The sequence below is a fragment of the Trachurus trachurus genome (assembly GCF_905171665.1).
Source record: "Trachurus trachurus genome assembly, chromosome: 5".
Classification (NCBI taxonomy): Eukaryota; Metazoa; Chordata; class Actinopteri; order Carangiformes; family Carangidae; genus Trachurus; species Trachurus trachurus.
Window position 1 is genome coordinate 7,058,631 of NC_139896.1, and position 19,240 is coordinate 7,077,870.

Genomic DNA, 19,240 nt, shown 5'->3' on the forward strand with positions numbered 1-19,240 from the left:
ACTGTTGTTTTTCACTGGTCAGTTTGTAATAACCGTGTTTCTATAAGGATGTAAAGTCTGAACACACCTGAACACAGATTACATTCAGCACCCGGCTTCTGTTTGTGGCCGTGCACGCTCGCCTTTGTCCGCCTGTTTCAATGCTCCGGCTTTGTCGAGCTTTTCGTCCACTGCTGAGATACAGTGGTTATTGTGTGAGTATAGGATGTCCCAGTGGTGCTCTGCTATTTAAATACTACAGGGTTAGGTTCAATCTTTTAGTTCAGGGAAGGTGACTCTCTGTGTGCTCCTGCAAGTATTTTCAGGAACATTTGAGTTGATATCTGTATTTATTATGATTTTTGATTTATTTTAATTAATTTCATGACCACTTCATCATTTCCCATCACAGTGAGTTTATTACCTAAATACTTGTAGGTGTTAGTCCAGAAAATGAGCCTCCAGTTGATATTTTTGTTAAGCCTTTTGGATTTATTGACACATCCCTTTATGGTCTATAAAGGAAATCAATAAAGTCATGCTATTAGATTATGATATAAATCAGAAAGAGCTGCTTTAGTTTCGACTCAATGCAACACATGAGCATTGCACACAGTAAAACTGAGATACTATACCCTTTAATTCTGACCACACTTCTGTGTGATGAAACTAAATATATTTCCTGCTATATGGAGCCAAACAAAGCTTCTTTTTTTCTTTTTTTTATTTCATGTCATTCCTCACTGGGTCATAATTAATCCCATTATAAATCAGACAAATAAATCATCCCAGAGAGAAACGACATCCTCAGTGTGAGTACGGAGAGTCAGAGAGGCCTGAAAAGGGCAGAGAGATCTGCATGAAGAGACAGTGACAAGATCACTGCAGCTATTCTGACAATATAAACCAATTAAAACACACACACATGCACACACACATACACATACACACACACACTCCTCTTGCAGCCGAACAGCAAGGTTAAATCCAGGGTGAAAATACTCAGCTTTGTGCTTGACGCTGTTTCTCTAATTACCAGGTCTTGATGAATAAAAAGTAAACTTTAGTGGCCACTTGCAGGTCGCCATCAGTCCTACACACACACACATACACACACACACACACACACACACATACACACAGACTACACACAAACACACATCAATTTGTGTATGATGTTACATAATTCGTGTTTACCGGGGGGCCGGAGGTGAGCAGCTGTGACAGCACCGGGGCCGGAGGGGCAGTTTGCTGAGGGGAGGTGAGTGAAGGGGAGGGTCAGAGGAGGAGGAGAAGGGGGGAGGAGGGGGCACCATGTTGGACAACAGGAGAGGCTTCTCCTGGCGTTAATGGGCTCTTTGCATGGAGGAGAGGTTCATGGAGTGTCAGTCCTCCTTCCTCCTCCTCCTCCTCTCTACCTTTACCTCGTTCTCTCTCCTGCAGGAGGGAGCAGCGACGGGTCACTGATCAGGATTAATGGCCGTCTTTTTGATTCTTTCTCTCATCCTCTTTTATAACACACCACCCCTTCTCTCTCTCATTCATTCTCACTGCACAAGACAATAAAGATAGTGTGTGGTTAGGGTTGCACAGGGGCGGAAAATTTCCAGAAACTTTCCATGGGAAGTTTTTTTTTTTTAAAAGGGACAACGAGGAGTTTTGGAAAAGTGAAGCGTTTTCACACTACATTTATGAGCCTCTGCGCGCACCGTGAAATTCTTTGACTGGCGCAATACAGACTCATGTTTTCATTCATCAAGAATTAAAGTCAGAGGTTTGAAAACGATCAGATACCGTCGTAGTTTCGACCATAAACGGCGATTCGGCTGCGTTATTCTCATGACTCGCCGGGCAGCGTCCACGAAACCGAAAGTAAGGAAACGCTGGTCGGCTCGCCCAGCATTTCCGCCACCACCACTAATAATAACTAAATAACGATAGAGACAAAACGATATATTTATCGAAAATGGGCCCATTAACAAGTGGTAACGTAGATTCATCCACATTAATATGAGACTTTTTTTATTGTCGTGGAATTTTTTGTTCTGCCGATGGAGAAACTCCTTTAAGTATATATTTTTTTGTGCTTTTTGGCCTTTAATTGAAAGCACAGTTGAGAGAGAGACAGGAAATGGGGAGGCAGAGAGAGGGGGAATGACACGCAGGAAAGGGCCGATTCGAACCGGGGCCGCCTGCAGTGAGGACTGTAGCCTCAACACATGGGGCGGGTGCTCTACCAACTGAGCTAGACACCACCCGCCTCCATTGGAAACTTTCCATGGGAATTATTGGGAATTAATTGGAATTAACTGGAAATTGGGGGTAATTTAAACAAACTGTATCATTTTGTTTTGTCGTAAGCAGACATCCATGCAAAATAATACAATTTAAAAAACATGACATTTCAACAGATTTATTTGTGAGTAGAACTTTATCAAGTTTTAATTCTTGTATGAACAATCAATTATTTTACTGAACAACAAAAACATGAATGTTGAGTAAAAATATTACCCCCCCCCTTACCCCCCACCCAATCAAAAAGTAAAATGACCCCCAAAAGTGTGGCCTCCAAGGTTCAAGAAATCATCTGTGCATGTGATGGAGGAATGCACAGTGCATGTAGCAGTGTGCTGTGTGCATGTGACTGAGGAATAGCATAGATATTCAAGTGTACTTGCATTAAATCTGGTTGTTTTAGCCAAGATTATGCTACAATATTCAGTATTTTATTTCGCACAACACACATGATATTTGTAGACAGAGCAGAAAAGGAAGGAAGCAAATGTGTGAAGCGCCAGGTCTCCCACGAAGCTATTTAAAGCTTATCTAAGTTCCCTGTTAAGGACCAACCTTCAATTTTGTAAATTTCAGATGTATTCCAGTTTATTCCCATATATTCCTGTTAATTCCCATCATATTCCCATTAATTCCCATGGAAAGTTTCCAACTTTGAAAATTCCCGTAATTTTGCAACCCTATAGTATGTGTGGTTAATTGTTAGAAGTAGAACTGATCATTTTATTCTAACATATTTATTCTTTTGATCAGATGAAATGAAACAAACACTTCTTTTAAGTTCCCTCTCTCCTTCCAAAAAAAACAAAACATCCCCCTTCTCCTCCTGCACCTCTCCCCCCCCACCACCACAACCCCTACCCCCCCCCCTCCTTAAAGATTCCTGAGAGCAAGCCAAGGTGTACAGTTGACAGCAGGCTCTAGCGATTAAGTCTTTTCATTGGTTAATTAGCCCCTACAGCAGTCGCACACAGGCGAGGCAAACAAGGACCGACTCACCAAACGATCAAAGACACAGCCTGTCAGGAGGCTCAAACACTCGCTGCACCTGTGGGACAGTCACACAGAGACACACACCCACCCTCACACACACACACACACACACACAGTGTCGTTGTACCTGTGGGATGGTTTCTCTCTCTCTCTCTCTGTCTCACACGCACACACTCATCACGTATCGTACCTGTGGGAGATTCCCCCGTGTCTCTTATTCCTGAGCTGAAAGTTCTGCACACACACACACACACAGGGACACATCTTAACAAGAACACACACACACACACTCTGAGACACGCTGAGATACTGGCATGTATGGGTGCACACACACACATACAGAGACACTTGCTCTAAACACTTAATCAGCACAGAAAAAGAGGGCAGGAGGAGCAGAATAAGCATTTTGTCATCTTTACCTCCAGAGAATATAGATTTTTTTAAAAGATATATTAAACTGCTGTTGGGTGAGTTCACTCAAATTGGGTTAAAAAGGCAGATTCTGTGTCTTGATATGAGAAAAAGCTGCTGTGTCTACTGTACACTAATTGAAGCATCCTGGAAAAAGGGGAAATAGAGCGATGAAAAAGATAAGAAAGAAATTATTATTGTTTTTGAAGCTAATTTTACATTTTGTGACACATTTTATCTCATAAGGTTCAAGAGAAGTGATCAAACAGACACTGTATACACATAAGAGGATGAGATATCATTATAGGACAAATAATTTTGTAGTTTACTCATCAGGAAGAAAAGGTTTTCACATGAGATCTGTTGATTTTTGTCTAAACTTGGCTGTCTTGATAATGTAGAATAAGAAAAGCAGATTTGTCACTTTCATTTTGTTTCTTTTACTGGAAACACACAAACTTGTGCATAGACATTTTATTTTATTTTCATCTTTTCGACCAGACAATAATACACAGAGACCGACCGACCGGGTTGGTTATTTATGAACAAAACACTTTTAAGAAAACGTTGACATTTTGAGAATTATGCTTAATGATACTAATCTCATTTGTAGGGGAAATACGGAGCTGGAGCCAGCAGGAAGTTCACTTAGGCGGGTGCATGAAGTGGAAAAAAGCGGAAACAAGTGGCTGCAATAAAAACAACGCATTGCGGTTTGACAGGTGGGTGTATGCCGAACAATGTGTTGTTTTTGATATTGTATAAGATTAGACAAACAAGATACAACGCGTTAATTAATGAGCTTTCGTGGCGGCTACTGGGCAGATGTTGTTGCCTTTGGACGGAGCCAGAGTGGCTGTTTCCTCCTGTTTCCAGTCTCACTGGCTCCACTGGCTGCAGCTTTGCATTTACTATAAACCAATGTAAGTGTGGTATCAGCAAAACTTTTGGAAAAAAAAACAAACAAATGAGCATAATTCCCTCTAAAATATGTTGAACTGGTATAATTTGCACTGTTGTTGTGAGAATGGGAGACGAGAAAGCCTAGCCTTTTACCAGGATGCACTTTAGGTTTGCAGCATTTCTTTTTATACAAATTAATATAAATAATATAACGCACAGAATAGTTTACATCATAAATGAGTTTCTTGTTTTTGAGCCAAATGAGGCATGTTGAACCTGTGTACATTGATCTCTGTGGTTCAAAGATAAGTCATTATTTTTATCCTGTATGAATTGAATGAATGAATTTATATTTATTTAAGTGTCATGCACCAATTAAGGCGCCCGGCCTATAAGGGCTTACAAGACACATTTCATATTTAGACAACAAACAAAATCATCAGAGTACAGACAAAACAAAAACCACATGGAATTCACATAAATAATTCACTTTTTCTTAGTGTGCAGGCACTTTTTTATGAAAGTAGCTATAGTAAAGACTTCTTTTCTGAAGAACCATTCCAACTTTACCTCATCATCATCAGCATTTTCTGAAACAAAAACTGCCTGGCTTCGTCATATAACGGACAATGAAACACAAAATGCAGTTCATCCTCGATTACATTTAGATTACATAATGTGCATAGTCTACCCTAATATTTCTCTAAATAAAATAGTCTAAATATTTTTTTACGGATATCAGGGAATCGATCAAGAAAAACTTAGGCACACCTTAAAGTTGGACAGGTGCATGGGAGAAGACCAACAAAGTGAAACAAAATAAACCACTGTCTTCACTCACAATCAGGTATTGATTTATTAAGAAAACAAATTACTCCTTTGTCAGGTTGGATGACCCATGTGGACCAATCAGACAATCAGATCTCACAAAAACAAAACATGATGTCATTCATTGAGACGATCATGGCACCAGTGTATCTGTCAGCAACATGAAGAGACAATAAAATACATGGAGCATATAAATGTAGCTTAAAGGTGGACTCTCTAGGATTTAAAAAAACAAAACTGAATATAGACTTATACAACAGAAATCCTGCTTAATCATCACCTATGTGCTTCTATTCACATCTGGTAGTGACTCTGTCTGCAGCTTAATGGCGTCCTGTCTTTGTCTTGGTGGTCATAGCAAATATTCAAAGGGATAAAAAAAAAAAGCTTAGGTGCTATAATAAGACATATATATTTACAAAACTGATACAAAAGTTGAAGGTAGAAAAATAATCCCCTAAAGTCAGTTATCGGGGAAGGAACAGACGTTTAAAGCATAAACCTTTTTAATATAAATTGCTCGCTATGGTCGGTGGGAACAGCTGACATTTCCCAGCAGGCCTCTGTGGCATTAGCTCCTGTTGAGTGAGTGCATTCTGTTTTTTGCAATAATTCAGGGCAGTTAACCCGCTATGTATGAGTCCGCGTAAGATGCCGCTCAATTGCCTCAACGTCATTTGTGACAAACTAATGGTTTAAAAATTCAGATTTTTTTGAGTTCTGTTGATGGACACCACAATGGAGCGAGCAGGCGAAGCATAGCAGCCTCTGTGCTAGCGGCTGGCCCACAGCACTAAAGAACAGTAATGGTTCTAATTCCAATAAAGAGAAAATCCAAGGTCACACTGTGAACTTCCTCCCTATCAGAAGACCACAAAGACTGGCTGGGAGAGTGCATAATATCCTCACAGCTATTTTTACCCTCAAATTAAAATCTATGACATGTTGAAATGACTGCAGTGTGCAAGAGGGGTATTCAAAGCAGACACTAATGACGCTTATTAATGGCGTGAATGAAGTCTTGACAGGTCGTGTGTCATTCTGCAGGCAATGCTCCACTGGCATAATGGCTAATGTAAGTGGGGATAATTATATATATTATACCCTGTCTTATGGTATTTTGGCAGGAGTATGAGGAGCCGGGCAGTTAGAGAAGAGAGTGAAAGCGCTTGCTCTTTTTGAGACAGAGGTGTGCATGTGTGTGTGTTTGTGTGTGCGCACATGCATGTATGCGTCCACCATCACCCCCTCCTCCTCATCCTCCTCTTCATCCTCATCCTCAGCACTGGTCCTTTCAAAGGATGAATAATAGTAAGACAACAGCACCAAACAGTGGCTGAACGAGATGTTTGCATAAAGAGACGTCAGATAAGCATCATTCACAACAACATTTTGTTCTTGGCAACAATGTGATGTTCAGAGTCAGAGCTGAATAATTTGTGTTTGCGGCTGCTGAACAAATTAAAAAAGGAAAGAAAAAAAGAGAAGGGGGGGGGGGGGTTGGAGAAAAGAAATGAAAGCGAGATGAATGGCTTTCTCTGACAGAACAAATGTAGAGCACATTGGGAAAGTGATTAAGTGTCTACGTTTGTATGATGCATTGTGGTTTGCTTGCTTTGTCAAAGGCACAGAGAGACAAGCAATGACCATTAAATCCGTGTTAGAGGCCCCGAGCTGCGAGGAAGCACCTCATGGATCAGAAGAGGGAATTAAGGAAAGAAGGAAGAAGAAGAGCAGGTGAAGGATGAAAACATCAGTCAGTCAGTGAATACACATACAATTGGAATTAAACTTAAAATAATGACTGTCATTTTTATTATTAGTATTAGTCTTAATTATATGTTAATGGTCCCTCTGTTTACAAAGAAGAGAATGTTTTTTTTTTTTTTTAAAGAGGATTCAAAAACCTTTTTAAAAGTAAAATAGCAAGTATAGTTAATGCACCTTTATTATAAGCATAAGAACTAGAACAAAAGCAGTGTCAATTCTCAATAATCAATATATACAGTATGATTAATCAATACAGACCTATTTTTTACTGCTCTTATTACCCTAAACCTATTGTTAGTAATGTAAATCTCATTGACTGATTTTCTATCAACTTCAAATTGAATCAGACAAAAAAAAAAGAAAAAAAGATGCTGGTCACAAAGTTAAAAAAAAAAAAAAAATGTTATAAGGTTATAAGCTCCAAAAAAAAAAAAAGGTAATGAATTCATGAATAGATAAATAAATAAAAATCCAGTGTGGACCTGCTGATTGGGAGTCAGTGCTGCTGCTGGTGGTGGTTGAAGGTTCAGTTCAGTGGATGTGTGAGAGGAGAGCTGGGGACAGCCGTGAGGGGCTGGTGGTGGGGGGTGTGTGTGGGGTGGGGGGGCTGGATGGCTGAGTGGATCTTAGTGGATCTCTCCTCTCTGTGATGTCGGGAGGAAGAGAGTTGGCTAATTGGAGGCCCGGCGGTAAAAAGCTGTTCGTTATTGCCTCTGCCTCTCGGTCCCCCTGCTCAAACACCTTGCCTCATTTATCTCTGTATTTACCCACTCCCTACACACCCCCACACCCACCCAATACCCAACACACCCCCACTCCACTCCACTCACCCCACACCCACCACCACAGCCTCAGTCCCAACACAGGACCTCGGAAAACACCAAAGGTTCAATATGGAACGAGGGGGTAAAGAAGAAGGAGGGAACAGAGGTAGAGAGGGAGGGAGGGGGGGAGGAGAGAGAGAGAGAGAGAAAGGGTAACTTATGCTCAGTGGGAATTAACAAAGCACTTAGTAATTAAATCTAAATTGACATTCTGGTAATTAGCCTCTTGATTAGGAGCAATAACACAATTAGCCAACCAGTCTTTGCTAATTGTTAATTAGTATAAGCAAAGTTATTGTGTGTGTGGCAGAGGGAGGCATGTAAAAGAACAAATGTTAATCTGTCTCTCTTTCAACAGCCACGTCCCCTTTCTTTTTTCTTGCTGCCTCTCTATTGAGCTAGGAGGCAGGTTCATTGCCTTTTCTCTTCACTGAAGCTGCATTCAGAGGCAGCAGTCGGTAATTAGCTAAAAGTCTTATCGAGGATATCATCAGAGAGAGGCTGAGCCGAGCCGAGCCGCGCTGCCTGCTTCGCTGGCACATCTCCACGTCGCTCTCTTACCTTTTTAGCCCAAAACATTCCTCTTCTCTTTCCCTCCCTTCCCCTCCGCCCCGCGCGCTCTCGGCGAGGTGTCACACGCAGGGTATTTGTTCTGAATAAAGATGTGATGTGGATTAAATACAATCATAAAAGGGGGAGAGAAGCCACGGTGCTGGAGATGAATCTTAAGGAGATGTAATTCATCTAAAAGGTTTTAGTTTATGAGGCAGTGGAACAGAACACCTCATTAAAGCCGGAGAGAGGAGAGAGAGAGGACACAGGAAAATAGATGAATGGACAATAAAGATGTTCCAGGAAGTGGAATTTACATTGGCCACAGGTGAAACATGGGTTATTTTCAATTAAGATGGATTTAGCAGAACAATAAATTTCATTTACACAGTCTCTTACACAAACCTAAAGTCAGTCAGACTCAGAACTAACTCAGAAAGACAGGAACTAAGAATCTTTTTCCCTTTTTTCACAACTTTGTCCCGTCGTCTCGTCCTCTCCCTTCGCTCTCCCGTTCATCCAGAGCAGTTGCACTTCAGCTGTAAACATGGCTGCACCGCTAATCTGCTTTAACTCGGGCCAAATGGTCGATACACCGGTCAGGAGTGTGTAGAAGATACACACTGGTATCAGCAGCAAGCTCCATATTCATTCACATACACAAATACACACACACACTGTATATACAGTACACACACACACGCAAGGGCACACTGGTGCACTGTCTGATAACCCATGCCAGTGTGTGTGTGTGTATGTGTGTGTGTTCATGTGTGTCTATGTGGACAGGAGCATGCACCCAGCTCTCCAGATTAGCTGGTCTTCCCCAACACAAATATTTGGCAGCAGGATGAGCTTTTCTCAGGACGCACCGGAACATGAAATTAACCAGGAAAGGTGGAGGTGCCAGCAGAGCCGGAGCAGCCCTGCTGAGAGGAGAGGTGAAGGTGGAGGAGGAAGAAGGAGGAGGAGGAGGAGGGGGAGGAGGGGGGAGCTGCTTAGTGTCACCCCAAAACTCTCCAACAGGGAGAAACAGATGGAAAGAAACGCTAAAGAAACTTACAGTAACTCTAAATTTCTACGTTTTCAATGAAATTTGCAGATAAAGAAATGCAAAAATGGTGCATATGCATGTGTGTGTTTGTAAAGTGTATATATGTGTGTGTGTGTGTGTGTGTGTGTGTGTGTGTGCGTGTATGTGTGTGTGTGAGGGAGGGTATAAGGTGTTATAGAGTCTGTCTTGCCGCGGCTCCCGCTGTGTCCCACCCACTGTGGCTCTAATTGGATCCTTATTACCAGGCCAGCCTCCATCCGAGGAATGATGGATTCATACCACGCAGAATTCCATTAATCATTCCTTATTCACAGTCCACTCTGAGGAGAGGGCAAATTCATTTCTTGGCGTGCCGGGCGCCACCATAATGAATATTCATGAGAGGAAATTTGGGGTCAGGCCTAATAAGGGAGGTAATTTGTAATTTGCGCTGTTCCCGCTTGGGTCTTGTTCGGCAGGTTAACCTATAGAAGAGGCGGCGGGCGCGTGCACAACAGACACCGGCAACCGAACTGCACGCTGTCTGCTGCACACACCCACACTTTAAACATACTCTATTTTCACTCTGAACCTGCCGGGGTGCCAGCAAGAGTCATGTACATATTCAGTCTTCAGTTTTTGAACATTAACCTAATATTAGCGATATTATGAGGAGTTTATGCTGCGTGTCACCCTACGAAAAAAGAAAAAGCACAATGAGGAGGAGTGTTGCCTTTAAAAACTATACTGAATCCTCCACAACTTCAAACACATGAGCTGAAAAAATGCTGATGAGTCGTATTTTAATTTTAAATACTAGCAATGTACTATAACCTCTTAAGGAAGAAGGCGACACTAACCAAACAGAGAAGTTTCTATCCTGCAAAACATCTACTGCTCGACTACTACTACTATTACTACCACTACCGGTGGCGCCCTACAGCTGGAATTAAACAAAGAATGAAAAATGGCCTTAATTTTTGCAAAATGGCAGATCCTCTCCGCCTGACCAAATAAGCCCCGTAGACCGCTGAGCACTTTGTGAGAAGTCGTCGCTTTTAAATAAAACAGCTGCTTTAAGAGAAAAATAACAAGCTGCTCGGCTCTGCTTTCACATCACAGCACTTCACCCCCAAAAGCATTTTTACTACTCCTTCTGAAATTATGCCCACCTGGCATCACTTAAAGTCACTTAATTAATAATTTATCAATACATTTGAAGTGATTAAAATTCATGACCAGAAAGTGTTTTTAAAATAGTGCACCCTTGCACCCTCAGGGTGTCCAATCAGTGCGCCGCGTTCGTTAGATCAGGAAGGAATAATTAATTGTACCTGAATGTTTAGTGGGGTCAGGCAGCGGGGGCAGGATGCCTACGGTTGCATGTGTGTGTGCGTGTGTGTGTGTGTGTGTGTGTGTGTGTACAAGTGGGAGGGGGGATGTGAGTGTTAGTCACAAGCACTCATCCACATTGCAACACAACACCTTTGTATGGAGGTGGACAGTCGCTTTATTACACATGTATTTGTTGTGTTTATTCCTCTCTCTCTCTCACACACACACACACACAAAAATACATACACTTACTTAAGCACACACCCCTCAAGCAGTATCCCATCATTTTCCCTGCTACCCTGTCATCACCCTCTTGTCATCGCTGCCCTTCCTTTTAGTCTCTGCAATCAGCCTCTGTTAGAAAGGAGAGCAGCCATTAACAAGCCATGATTTAGACTTGATGTCAAAGAACTGTCACACACACACACACACACACACATACAGACACACACACATGTTCGACATGACTGACAGCTCGGGGATTCCTCGCCGGGTCAGCCCAGGGGTTAGCACACGCTCTGGGAGAAGCATGACCGTCCATACACGTGTGTTTAAAGAGACACTTTTCCTAAGGGAGGAAAGTAACTGAGTAGATTTATGATAGTAAAATAATAAGTAAAATCCTGAAGTGGTTACAGAAGCTGCAGTTCTATGCTTTTATCACTATATTTTGAAATAATTATACAAATATTATTGTGTTTTTTATTTTAATATTTCAATACGAAGCCTGTAGTTTATAATGGCCCTGAGAGCTCAGTGAACTCCAACTTTAGAAAACGTGCAAACGCACCACAACAAGTCATGGGCAACAACAAGTGTCAGTCAGGTTCATCGTTTTTTAGCGTCCCCTGGAAACACTTGTGTTGCCTGGTGTGAATTTGATGAATAATTTTAGCTGAATACATGAATAACAAGTGAAAATATAAGACAGGGATTTAATCAAATCAAACGTTATTTGTAAAAGCACATTTTACAAGGTAATGTTACCTTTACTACATCCCTCTTAAATCTGCTGTGACATAATGGTTTTACATGCAAAAGAAGAAAAAAAAACGTTCCAACCAAAGCACACATGAAAGATAAATCATACATAGATGGATATATGATTTTTTTCCTTTACACCCTGTGCTATGTATTTAATCCCTGCATCACCTGCATGACCTGCAACATTAAAATGCTTACAGGTTAATGCATCAATAATGTAACACTCTGAAAAGGGATCGTTCTGCATAATGAGCACTTTCACTTCTGATGCTTGAATACATTTTTCTGCTGATATTTTTCCACGATCTCAAGAATGTGATGAGTCCAGCCGCATTTTTTACATTTTTCACATTTACGTGCTGATCTGATCTGATGTGATCCTACTCACTGCAGATGCGTGGAAAGGTAATACGGAGTCACCTGTTGTCTGAGACATTTCCACCTATAAGCCACGCTGAGCCGCTCACCGAAGGGACCGGAGAAGGGCACGGGGTTCGACAGAGAAGTGCTCTTGAAGGTCCTAAATAAGTAGCGTGGTGCGTTGTGCAGTGGAGGTGAGCAGGCCGGTCTGTGTTTCCTCCGTCCTCTCATGTATAATACATCTCTCTCTGTTTCACCCCAAGGTTCAGAAGCCCAGGGCCCCAGAGACCAACACAGTCTTTTAAAGATATGTGCTCACTTAATCACTGAAGAAAAGGGCCCCTAGAGCTAGCCTAATATTATAATTAATTAATTCAACCAAAAAGGGGTATTAAATTTCCTCCCTCTTAGGATATCAGCTGAATACATTGACCTTTGTGGAAATCGCCCTCTAATTCGAGTCAGGATTTCTCGCCGTTTACAGACGAAACTTGTTTCTTTTCCTCCTCCTCTGCTCTTCTCTGCTTCTCTTCGTCTTTTGGTTCTTTTTTTTTTTGTTCGCATGAGTTTGTGCTAAAGAGTCGCAAAGCTTCGTATAGTATGTGAAGGTGGAGTTTCTATGTGTGTGTGTGAGGGTGGTTTTATTCTCCAGAGTGTGCATGTCTGTCGCCGGAGATCATGTGTGCAACTTGTGTGTTTCTGAGAATACATATATGTGTGTGTGTGAGAGAGAGATAGAGAGTGTCTAAGTGTCAGTGTGTGCACAAAAGTGTTTGTGAGTGTGAGTGATCCCTAGTTTTATCTCTCTGCTGTAACACAGAAAAGAACAGAAACTTTTCTTATTACCGGGGAGAGTGGTAGAATAGCAGGCAGCTAAGTCTCTGTCTATCTCTGTCTCTCTCTCAGCAGTGTAGCTGACTCCCTAGTGTACTCCGGGTCTTCAGTAACTCTGACTGAAGTTCAGAGGGGTTAGGTAGTATACTCAGGAGGAAGGTGGGGGAGACAAGGGGGAGGATGGTGGGAGGGAGGGGGGGGGAGGGTTAAGTAGGATTGGAACAGTGGCAGTTTTAAAACAGAACTTTAAATCTCCACCTACGAGCGAGAGAGGGAGGACAATGGCGTCATGTTGTGTGCCGTTATCTTCAGGTCTCTGAAAGGCGCGAGACGAGAGGATGAGAATAAAAAGAAGCTTGAAGAAGGGCATAAATGTGATAACAGCTGTAGGCTGTATAATCTACGCTGCTTTTCAGGGAGGTATGGAAAAAAAAAGGGAAAAAAAATTAAAATAAAAGTCAGATCTTGGCGACCTTCAGATTCTAAGTTCACTGAAGCTGCTTCTCACTCACAACAACGCCGAATGAAAGTGAAGAGGATTTGCAAGATGGATGGATGAGTGGATGAATGAATGAGTGGATGGATGGATGGATGGATGGGTGGATTGGCAGATGCAGAAACAAACACAGCAGAAGAACAAACAGATCTCAGGAGCTTATAGATGAATCCTGTGCGTCAGACCAGTAGTTAGTCAGTCAGTAATCTTCATGGCTTTTTTTTTTTATGGTCGTCAAGGACGATAACGTTGTCCATCATTTGACGTCCTGCTCAACGTTAAGTCTGGTGTGAAAAAAAAAAAAAAAAAAAAGCTTCACTGAGGACATGATACAGGACTCATCACTCTCACAGTCACTCCATCAGCTGCCGGGGAAACGATGGAGTGGATAACCTTCAAAATGTGACAAACTGTATGTCAGATGTATTATTTATCTTAATAATGATAAGCTCAATTTAGCACCAAACCCTAGAACACCAAGAGGTGTTTCAGTGTTTGTGCTCCATCTTTTGATCATTTCAAACAACCCAAACAGTAGAGTTTTTTTTTTCTCTCTCTCTCTCTGTCTGTTCAGCCTGCAGCCACTGGAAATGTAAGAGACGACACCGTGTCTTAATTTTCCAGAGGTTGCACCAGACGCTCTCCCTGTCACTGGTTGACATTCACTGCAAATCCAAACAACATATTCATTTTGAGCGCTAAGAAATGTCAATCTGGCCTTGTTTGTCTCCTGTTGTATAGCTGCTTGCCACACAAGTGTTGTGGACCACTAACTCCCCCTACTGGCCCTTTAGTGGCAAAAAAAAAACACTCCGTAGTGGCATCTGGGGAGAAATTACTGTAAGAACCCAAGGATACATGGACTTCATTTTGGTGTAAAATTGAATTTCATCCATAAAGAAGCAACGCTGAGCTGATTTCTAATTTATTTTTCATGATGTTGGAGGGAAAACCTTAATCACAGCTTTCACTTTTCAGCTTTTTTTTTTTTCTCCCTGTACTTTTTATGCCTGTTTCAAAAGAACCAAAAGTCAAAGACTCGGTTGTTTTATCACACATGGATTTTGATTTTTTTTCTTTCTTTTTTTTCCCCTTTTAACTGAACTTGCTGCAGTAGACTCTCCTGCAAAGGTGTGACTTTCAGCTTAGATGCATTCACACACACAAACCATACAGTAAATGCCACCACGCCACCAGTAAACTCTCTGCAGGCTGCTTCTATATATAATAAATCTTCATACAAGTCACTCATCCTCTCACTTCTGCTTCTTCCTCTTCTGCAGCCGGAGCAAAGTTAGAAAGAACGATAAAGACCGTCGACCACAGCCCTCCTCCCCTCCTCCACCACCACCTTACCTCTCCTGCAGCTCATCTCTCCTCCACCTCCACACACATGAAAAGACTGATCCGGCAATGCCACTGTTAATGGCGGGGACATTATTCATCTCTCCAGCCAATTTGAGCTCCTTTTCTTTCAGGAATAGAGGCACAAGGGGTTGAGAGGAGTCAGCGAAGAGTATTAAATATGTAGAGGAAGATGGACAAAAGGAGCGGCAGAATAAAGAGGGGCAGCAGAGGTGGGAATGAAGAGGGACGGGAGGTATGGTGGCGGCGGTGACGGTGGTGAGACCAAGTTAGTTAGCGAGAGACTGCGAGGGAAGTGGTGTGATAGGTGTTCAGAGAGATGCCTCATTTTACCCCGTCTGTTCAACCTTTTTAACCCTGAACTGAGCTCCAGTATAGATCAACTGAAACTGGAAATACGTTTGTGTGAAGAAACTAAAGCGAAAACTTTGCAGAACGAGTAGAACCAGTGTGTTCAGAGGTGGGCCCAAAAACTTTAGGACAGATTTTGATGATTTATTGATCTAAAATCAATGTGTGAGTGTCATCGTGCCATCTTCATTAGAGGCTTTTTGATAGCAGGCCATCAGGTCCCCTACTACAGGACTCAGTGAACCTGCAGCAGGAGCTATATATATATTTTTAAAAAGTGTCTCCAATTTCCACTCGTGTGGTTAAAAGCCAGCGGTATTTGGCGGTTTGAGTTCCAGTCTGCCTGGCTGTCAGGGAGGATGTATGGCCGGAGTGGCCTGGGCTGGAGAGATCATAAAGCCCGACGGTGATTGACGGTATCTTAATGGAGGAGGACGGATCAATAAGTAATATCAGCAGGTTTTAATTCAAGGCAACACGCATAAACCTTTACCAACTTCACAATGTCACTCCGTGTTCATAAAAGTTTTCTCAACATCCCCTCCAACAAAAAGAGATAAATCCATCAAAAAGTCATCACGGTTTTATAGCCCTCCCTCCTTCCCTCCCTCCTCTCTTTCTTTCCCTTCCTTTCATCCAAACCCCCCCACTCCCCTCCACCCCTCATCTCCATTTTGATGTCTGTCTATTAGCAGAGGGTGAGGCCTTTCCTGCTCTCACATCCAGGGGCTAAATTAGCTCAATCAGCCCCCTTTCACCTTACTTCCGTGGGCTTCATGCTGAGTGACACACTGCTCCCCTGGGAAGGAGGGAGGGAGGACTTAAACACACACACTAACACACACACACACACTGAAGCCAGCAGACAGAAGAAGACAAGGAAGAAGAAGAAGGGGTGAGGACGAGGAAGGATGAAAAAGAAGGACAGGTTGGAGGAGAGAGAATGAACTTTCATTTCTTGATAGAGGATCCATCCACAGCTCTGAATGAAGCTCCTTGTTCGCTGCTTGTTGAGGGCTAAGAAAAACCCCTGTGTGATTATTTTACCCCCCTTCCCCTCCTCACCTCTCTGCAAGGCGCGGCGGTTCTCAAGGTGCCGGTGCCAAACCCGCTTCAAGAGTCCCATGCAGCCATCAGAAAAAAAAAAAGGAGGTGATGAGAGATTCTCAGTGTGTCTCCACATACACACACACTATGCCAGGCCCAGATTCTGCGTTCGCGTGCCAGCATCTCTTAAATTGCACCTTCATGTTTGATTTGTCTCAACCCTTCCCCTCTCCCCTTCTTACTAAATAGCCACCCAAGTATCTGTGGAAGTGCAAGGCAGGCACTTCTGCTGCGGTAATGTGTGTTGGGGGGGGTAGGGGGGGAAAGATGGGCGAAAAGGTGGTGATCGGAGTGAGCCATAAGATCTACTCTTTGCAGCTCTACAGGGATTTATTAGACTGGGGGAGTACATTAGCATCATAAAGACCCAGGAGAATGGGCCTGTGGATGGGCTGCAGACACCACCACTACACTTTAACATGCTCTGCGGCATCAGTCAGCGTGTGTGCATGTGTGTGTGTGTGGATGAGGAATAAGATTACTCCGATTTAACTTAAGAAAGGCTGTTAAACGGTTTATGGATCATCCTGAAGCAGCGGCGAGCTAATACATCAGGAGATGATGGAACGAGCTGCAAAAAGAGGAGAAAAGAGGCCGACAGGAGGAGCAGGCAGGTGAAACGTGACGGCCTCCACCTCGGATAAAAGATGGTGATTAAACTGGCACCAATAAACCTCCTCGTCTGTCCACACCTTTATATTTTCTCTCTGAGGGTGTGTGTGTGTGTGTGTGCCGCCCTGCTGCACTACTGGGATCTTTGAAGAAAAGTTAAACTCTCCAAGGCGAAACAAAGGAGCAATGTCCTGACTGTGTTTTTTTTTTTTTGGTACAAAAACACACACTGTACATCACTCAGCCAGTGAAAGTGAGACAAGAGGTCAGTTGCACAGCAGCTCAGTCAGTCCTGTCTCTGTCTGTGGCTGTAAAATCACAGCAGCGAGCAGCTACACTCACTGGGGTCATGTTCATGTTCTGCCACATAGATCTCTGCTGCCCCCTGGTGGCCTTATTATGTCACATTATATAAGGAGGTTTTGTTTAGGACAGGGGTGTCCAAACTTTTTGCAAAGAGGGCCAGATTTTGGTGAAGTGAAAATGTGTGTGGGCCAATCATTCAGCCTGACATCCTTTGAACCATTAACATTAAATGCAAATGAACTATTTAATACTTTTTTTTTATTATTGCAAATGGCATTCTTTTCATTTCTTCACAAAAAATAAATCTGCACAAGTTTTTTTTATCAAAATCACTCTGCTTTTCATATTTGAACACTACATAAAATGAGGAAAAAGTCTGTCTGGGGGGAAAAAAACAACTTTCAGGAAGCTTAAACATCTAGGTTCATTTGAAACATTGCATATTATATTTTATATCATATTATATTATATCGTAGAAATGGGCTGGAAAGGGTCAAGGGTCGTGCGGCCACAGGTCTGCTCCCGTCTTCTGGTGAAATATGAAATACCTTTTTTTTGTTTTTGTTTTTTTGTACTTACTAGCGGGCCGCATATTATTGATTTTATGACAGAGGCTGAGGGCCGGTGGGAATTTGAACACCGGCCACAATTGGCCCCCGGGCCGGACTTTGGACATGCCTGATTTAGGATGATGTTGCATTGGCTTGCATTCTGTTCCCGAAACAAAACCGAATTGTTAAGATCCCTGTCTGACATGTTTAGAGACAAACAATAAGGCTGAAATAATCATTTGTGTCTCAATCATAAAGATATACCAACTCCTTTTCCCCGACTGAAAAAGCCACAGTCCATAAATATGCAAATATTGTTCATCTCCTGTACACATGATGTCTTGTTTGCATATTCAACCTCGACTTGATTAAATACTGGTCATGATGTCAGAAAGAAACTTCCCCTTTTCAGCTGACAGATGTGAAAACATCTGTGTAGTGTCACGCTTCAGGGGACTTCAGTCTTGAAGGGACCTAATTTCTGTCCCCATATTGTCAAAGAGTCCCTATAATTCAAATGTGCGAGACCTCATATTTGTCTCTAAACACGCACACATTTAAGTTATATCAATAAAGAAAAGAGAAAGGAAAAGAAAAAAACACAGAAAGCCGGTGAGTGTTTTCTGGTAAAACATTTTTATATTCTCAGTAAAATCAGAACCACTTTTCCCTGTGTAGTTTGCTCCGTAGAGCGCCCTCTAGTGGAAGAGTAGAGGAGGCCTGAGCAGCTCTTTGGAGTGTTGGCTGGGTGACAGTACAATAGTCAAACTCTGGCTGAAAAAAGGGAAAAAGGCACAACTCTGGCAGACAGGACAGAGGCTGAACGCGCAGAGTCAGTGATACAACGCCATGGCGACCACAACTCCTCGGCTCAGAGTTCATGTGAAGTCAGTCGTTTTTCTGGTCTCCAAGGAAACCAAAGTCAGGAAGGAGATAGGAGGCGTGGCAAAAAAAAAAAAAAAAAAAAAAAAAGCCAACCTGCTCCAGTCTGACCAGAACCACTGGTAAACCGTACATTCATAAACTGAGTAATTTAACTTTAATCAAAAAAGAAAAAAAGAAAGAATCACCTCTCATCTATTTCTGGCTCCAAATTTCAATGTTAAAAAAATCCCAATCATATAAAAATGGCATCATAAATGTACAGAAACTCTTCATCTCTCCAAAGTCACTTGAAATCTGGAAGTTTTATATCATAAATGGCTCCAAACTCCTTCCCCAATCAAACATTAGTGGCATAAATGTCTTTACAGTGTACTTCTTGAAAGGGTAGTTTTTTGGAATAAAACTAAAAAATAAAACTAAAAACAACAAATACAAATAAAATACATTTAAGTGGCTTAGTGGCATA